The sequence below is a fragment of the Tamandua tetradactyla genome, chromosome 7, assembly GCF_023851605.1.
Source record: "Tamandua tetradactyla isolate mTamTet1 chromosome 7, mTamTet1.pri, whole genome shotgun sequence".
In the NCBI taxonomy this organism is placed as follows: domain Eukaryota; kingdom Metazoa; phylum Chordata; class Mammalia; order Pilosa; family Myrmecophagidae; genus Tamandua; species Tamandua tetradactyla.
The window spans coordinates 139,295,833-139,301,832 of NC_135333.1; the positions used below are offsets into that span (position 1 = coordinate 139,295,833).

The window sequence follows — 6,000 nt, forward strand, 5'->3', positions numbered from 1 at the left end:
GTTTTTAGGACAGAGCTGCATTATTAAATGAACCAAGAACTGTGAAAAATCAGCATGTAAATTATTATTTTTTGTTTCACTAAAACATGAATAAATGCCAGTTATGATACTTTAGGGAATGCTATGACCTCATATGAATCTATACTTGCTAACTCAGATATCTGTCACACACAACAGAAGATAAGTAGAGTTAATTGAAAATTAAAAAGCCCTGACTCAACCAACAATATAATCATATATTTTTAAGAAAAATAAGCTCTTGAAAACATCATTGTCTTTGTGTTTATGAGACATCACATGGTTAATGACATGCATATTAATGACAATAGTGGCTGTGACATATATAAGTAACTATAACTTATAATTAACCTTATATAAAAATAGTAACTTTAATAAGTGTATTAATAAAGAAATAATAATAAGGAAATGATTTGTTAATTGTTATGACTATATTATTAGTGAGTTAGAAAATGATTTTATATTAATACATCAATAATGGAAAAGTCTGAAAAACAGAAATGTGAATTTTAAATGTTAAACATTCATCCATTCTTCAACAAACACTTATTCTGTGCCTACCCTATGTATAATCAAAGCTAGATTTGGGGGATATAAAGGCAAAATGTGTAAATTCTTATAGTAGGGGAATGATTTAATTAGGGAGATCGGCAAGTATATCAAAACTATATGCAATGAAAAGAGGATAAAATGCATATGAAAATCAAATATTATGGAGTCCCAGAGGAAAGAAAGATCTCACGTTGCTTTTGTGGCCTTCTGGTAAGAAGACTGAGAACAACCTAACAAAACAATTGAGTTTGTAAGTCTGGAAGTTGCATATGTGAGCGATTGCCAAATAAGAAAATTTAGCACACTATAATAATAATTAAGAATGTGAGTTAGGGGTTTGTATTAGTTTGTAAGCCACCGAAAAGCAATATACCAGAAATGGAATACTTTTAAAAAGGGAACTTAATAAGTTGCAAGTTTACAATTCTAAGCCTATAAATATGTCCAAAGTTAGGCATATAGGGAAAGATACCTTAATTCAAGGAAGGCTGATTGATGGGTCTGGAACACCTCTGCCAGTTGGGAAGGCACGTGGTTGGCATCTGCTGGTCCTTTGCTCCTGGGCTATGTTGCTTTCAGCCTCTGTTCCTGTGGGGATTCCTAACTTTGCTTCTCTAAGCTGGCTTTCATCTCTTGGCTTCCCTTGGCTCTCTCCAGGTTGTGGCTTGCTTAACATCTCATGGTGATGTTTGCTGGGCTCCAAGCATTTCCAAACATCTGTTTCTCTGTTCTCTGCCTGTCAGCTCTGCTCTGAATTTCTGTCAGCTCTCTCTCTGTTGGCTCTGAAATGTTTCCTCTTTTAAAGGACTCCAGTAAACTAATCAAGACCCACCTGGAATGGGTGGAGCCACATCTCCGTGGAGATATTCTAATCAAAGTTTCAGCCCTACAATACTGAATCAGGATTACAAGAAATGGCTGCTCCCACAAAATTGGATCAGGATTAAAACATGTCTTTTCTGGGGTACATAAGACTTTCAAACCGGCACAGGGTTCAACACTGACTCTTCTTGAGCCTCAGTTTTCCTGTCAGAGGTCTTCTGTAAGGATCACAGTAGATACTAGATGTAAAACAGCTAGACTTGGCAGTTAAAGTGCTCCATGAACTTTGCTTAAAGACGTGGATTTGCTATTCTTTGATGTTGAAATGATTAATTTAATGACCTACTTCTCTGGATATTCAATATGAGGGGAAATTGAATAGGAACTTTGTAAATTAAATGAAGGTTCTGTATTTATTGACTGAAACAATAATATATCGAGGATTTAAGAAGTGGCCTGATCGGATTTGAGGAGTTTACATTTACTGATTGTAATATCTATCAAAGAGCTTAAGCCAAAAGTCAGCCAAGAATACTTGGCTAGAAAAATAAGCAGTGGTCAAAATTTTATTTTGCTAATGTAATATAATCTATTTTTGTAGAGCCTATATATTTGAGATTTAAGGTCAAAATGGCACATTTTAAGAAAGGTTCTTTGATTTCAGAATCTATTCCACTCATTCAATACCCTACCCCATAAGCCATGGCTGCTGTGCGCATTCCCTCCAAAATCCTATAGAAGACTCTTTTTTTTTTACATGGGCAGGCACTGGGAATTGAACCTGGGTCCTCTGGTAAGGCAGGCAAGCGTTCTTACCACTGAGCCACCGTGGCCTGCCCTACAGAAGACTCTTTATAGATACTGAATTAAATTCATCTTTCTATACTTTTCTTCACTTTTCCACTATAAATTAAATATTAATAATAAAACAGCCAAATTTAGTGACTTATATTACAATCCCTTCACCTGTCCATTTAAAAAGCTTTTTATAGCCTAGATTTTTCTTCATTTAATTAATCTCTCCTTTATTTTAATATTACCTCTTAATTAGTGCTCCTTTTCACATTCCCTATTAGTATTCTTCTAGAGATACTTCTTTTTCTCCTGCTGGAATTTAGCAACAAAATAAAGAACTTTTATATGTAGTTCTTAAAACTTTAAATTCCATATAATTTGAAATAACGCCCTATATTGGATTATAATCCATTTTTTAAAGTCATGAAATGGTAAAAGTCTTAACTTTTCCAACTATAAATTCACTAGAAGAGATAATCTTCCACAAATTATAAAATAATATTCTATATACTTTTGTGACACAATCACTTCTTTACTTTGTAACTTGGGTCCATTTATACTTATACAATTTTCCTTTTTGTGAAAACATATCTATGTATTGAAAAGAAGGACATAGAGGTTTTAAACAAAGTTGTCAAGAGACAAGAGAAAAAGCATGATTTAGCCACAAATAGATATTATTCTGGGTACAGTAAACAAACATAATAGCATGTTAGTAGCTTTTAACAGAGTTTTCAAGTCTCATTATTATATGTTCAAATCAATAGAAATTTCTACCTTCATCTCCCCTGATTATATTTTCGACGTACTGAAAATAATGCTTTCTCATCCTTATTCCATGTGTTCTTTTCAGTCTCACCTTAAGCTGTTACTCCCCCAACCCTCCCCTTTTCTTCAGAGTTTCTCATGCTGGAGGCAAAAAGGTTTGGTGGGAATAGCTGGAATCAGGGTCATGCGAAACATGCATAAACACCATATGGATAAAAGCCCAACACTCAGGAGAATGTTGCCTGAAAAATAAGGTCAGAAAAATTCAGGTTTCTTCATCCAATTCCCTCATGTTGACAAAACTCTATTATCACAGCGGTGACAGTTCCATTCATGCAGGTTTTCTGCAAACAACAGAGGAGACGCCTAACTAACATGCCCAGTAAGAACTGAAACTAAAATAACCTTCCAGTTGGCATTTAGGGATGTTTGAAAATAGATGTCCGAGGGCAAAATGATACTTCAACCCTTTTGAGCACTAGCTTTTAGTCAGAAATTGAGACTGTTCCAATGCATGAAATATGTATTAATTTTTTAAATGAAGAAATTAACAGTGTTTACAGGCCACCAATGCTTTATTCCAGATGTGGGTAAGATTAGGAGAGGCTACCTCTTATTTTTATGTGCTTATATTCAATCAGCAGGAATATATTTTTTTGTGACTTGTAACTGATCACACATAAAAGCTTGAGTCATAAGGATCAGGAAGACCACACAAGCTGTAAAACGTCAGTCTAATCACAAGGGTGGTTTGGATTCTAATGTTCCTTGAAAGGATGTTATATATTTACTTTTATTTTGATTCCCAATTTGAAGTAGTTTATGTTTCACTTCAATGAACGTAATAGGATTCTGTTTTTTGCTCTTCTGGTGAATTACACAATTCTCCAAAAAACACTTTAAAATGAAGTGAAGTTTATTGGCATATATTTTTGAGATGCAAATAAAAACATTATGATTTAATGTCCTATCAATTTGTATTTTAGGTAGTCAATTTTTCTGTCACAATGGGAATTAACAATTTTCTGCATAACTATATATGAATAAAGATGGAGCATGGAATAAGTCCAGTTATGGTCCTTTCAACAGAAGACCATGGTAAGATAATAATCAGATTAAGCATTTTCCACAAAATATGTTGTTTGAGAGATTAGGGAACCATCTTACCTCTAGAAAAGAAAGATTCTGAGTGATTTTTTAAAACAGAACTTCAATGTGCCTGTATGTAGGTGTCAAACTATTGGGGGGCAGCCTGAAAGATTGACTCAGGAGATTCTTCTCTGGTTTACTCTTTCAGAACATGCCCTGCAGGCAGAAGCAGCTTGCCAATAACTTAAGCAATATAAGAAACAATAAAGTTAAAGTGGCCTGGGGCAAAGGGTTACCTGCTTGAAGTCACACAATACAGAAGCCAGGAGGGGTAGAAAGTCTATTTTTTAGTGAGCAGAGGGGGCAGTTAAGTTCCTGTTAAAGGGGGAATTCCAAAGCCAGGAGTGAGTGTGCACAAGCCCAGGGTAAGAGGCAGACTCAAAAGAGATGGAGAAGATTCTGCACTTCACATTCACCTCAGGCTGACCTTGATAGGAGGGCTAAACTCTGAAGGAGAGCACTAGACAACATGAGCCAATTTGCAAATATGCAAAAGGTGATTTTTGTTTCGGTTGATTTTTTTCTGTTAACTCCTGGCACTCAAAGAAGGCCCTTTCAAATCACTAGCTGGATACAAATTTCAGGAACAGATGGCCCAGGGACTGAATCCCAGAGGTAACACTTCAAAATAATAAAATGTACAGTGTGCAGCAAAAGATTACAAGACAAAGAAAAAGGAAATGGTCCATCTAAAGGAATAAGATAAAAACCCAGAAACCATCAGTGAAGAATACCAGACTTGAGTATACCAGATATGAGAAACAGGAACACTCATTTATTACCGGTGTGAAGGTAAAATGGTGCAGCCACTGTAGAAAACAGTTCGGTGGTTCCTCAGAAAGTTAATTATACAATTTCCATATAACCCAGCAATCCCACTTCTTGGTATAAACCCAAAAGATTTGAAACCAGAGGCTCAAACAGAAATTTGTACACTGATGTTCATAGTGGCATTAGTTACAACTGCCAAAAGATGGAAGCTATTCAAGTGTCCATCAACTGATGAATGGATAAATAAAATGAGATATTATTTAGCCATAATAACGCATGCGTTCAGTGATGCAACAACATGGTTGAACTTTGAAGAGATCATGCTGAGTGAGATTATCCAGAGACAAAAGGACAAATATTGCATATCCCACTGATAAGAAATATTTAGAACAAGCAAATTTGTAGAGTCAGAAGCTAGAATACAGGTTATCAGGGGCAAGGGTAGGGTTTAGGAATGGGGAGTTAATGCTTAATTGGTATAGAGTTTCTGTTTGTAATGATGCAAAAGTTTTGTCAAAAAAATAATAATAAAAAATTAAAACATTTATGACTATGGCAAGTTTTATGGAAATATATTTGGTGCAGAAATTTAAGAAACCACATCTTTTTTTTTTTTGCATGGGCAGGCACCAGGAATTGGACGCAGGTCTCCAGCATGGCAGCTAAGAACTCTAGAAGCCACATCTTTTAAGGATTTTATTTTATTAAATGACAAAACAGGGTAGTTTTCTTCATTATGCATTAGACATTAAGAGAAAATCAGAAAACTTTAGTTTTCGGTAGTCTAAAATCTTGCTGCTAAACCATAAATCCCATTTTTAAATTATTACCAGACCATCATCTAGCATTATTATCTGCTCAATCTTAACAGTAGAGTAAAACTCAAAGGAAAAAAAAAAAAAAAGAACTGTCAACCCTATATATTTTGGCAAATAGAGATTGACTTCTTCAATCAAATGATTTTTCTTGGACATATTGATGGCTGTTTTCTGCAATATTAAATTAGTCAGAAAGTTCATCCAATCTTATTCAGGTAGATGGAAACACTAGATGTGCTATATTTGACATTATCATTCATCATTATGGATCCAGGTAAAATCAGAATTACCCATAACTTTGTACCGA

The 6,000-nt window shown here is 34.9% G+C and overlaps 1 long non-coding RNA gene across 1 annotated transcript in view; it reads left to right on the forward strand.

The window, feature by feature from the left end:
- The window catches only part of LOC143642706 (uncharacterized), a 64,623-nt gene extending 60,612 nt beyond the window's left edge, over positions 1-4,011 (forward strand). Inside the window, exon 3 of the long non-coding RNA XR_013155816.1 lies at positions 3,942-4,011. This is a non-coding gene — a long non-coding RNA (uncharacterized LOC143642706). The remainder of the gene's footprint in view (positions 1-3,941) is intronic.
- Positions 4,012-6,000: the final 1,989 nt, after the last annotated feature.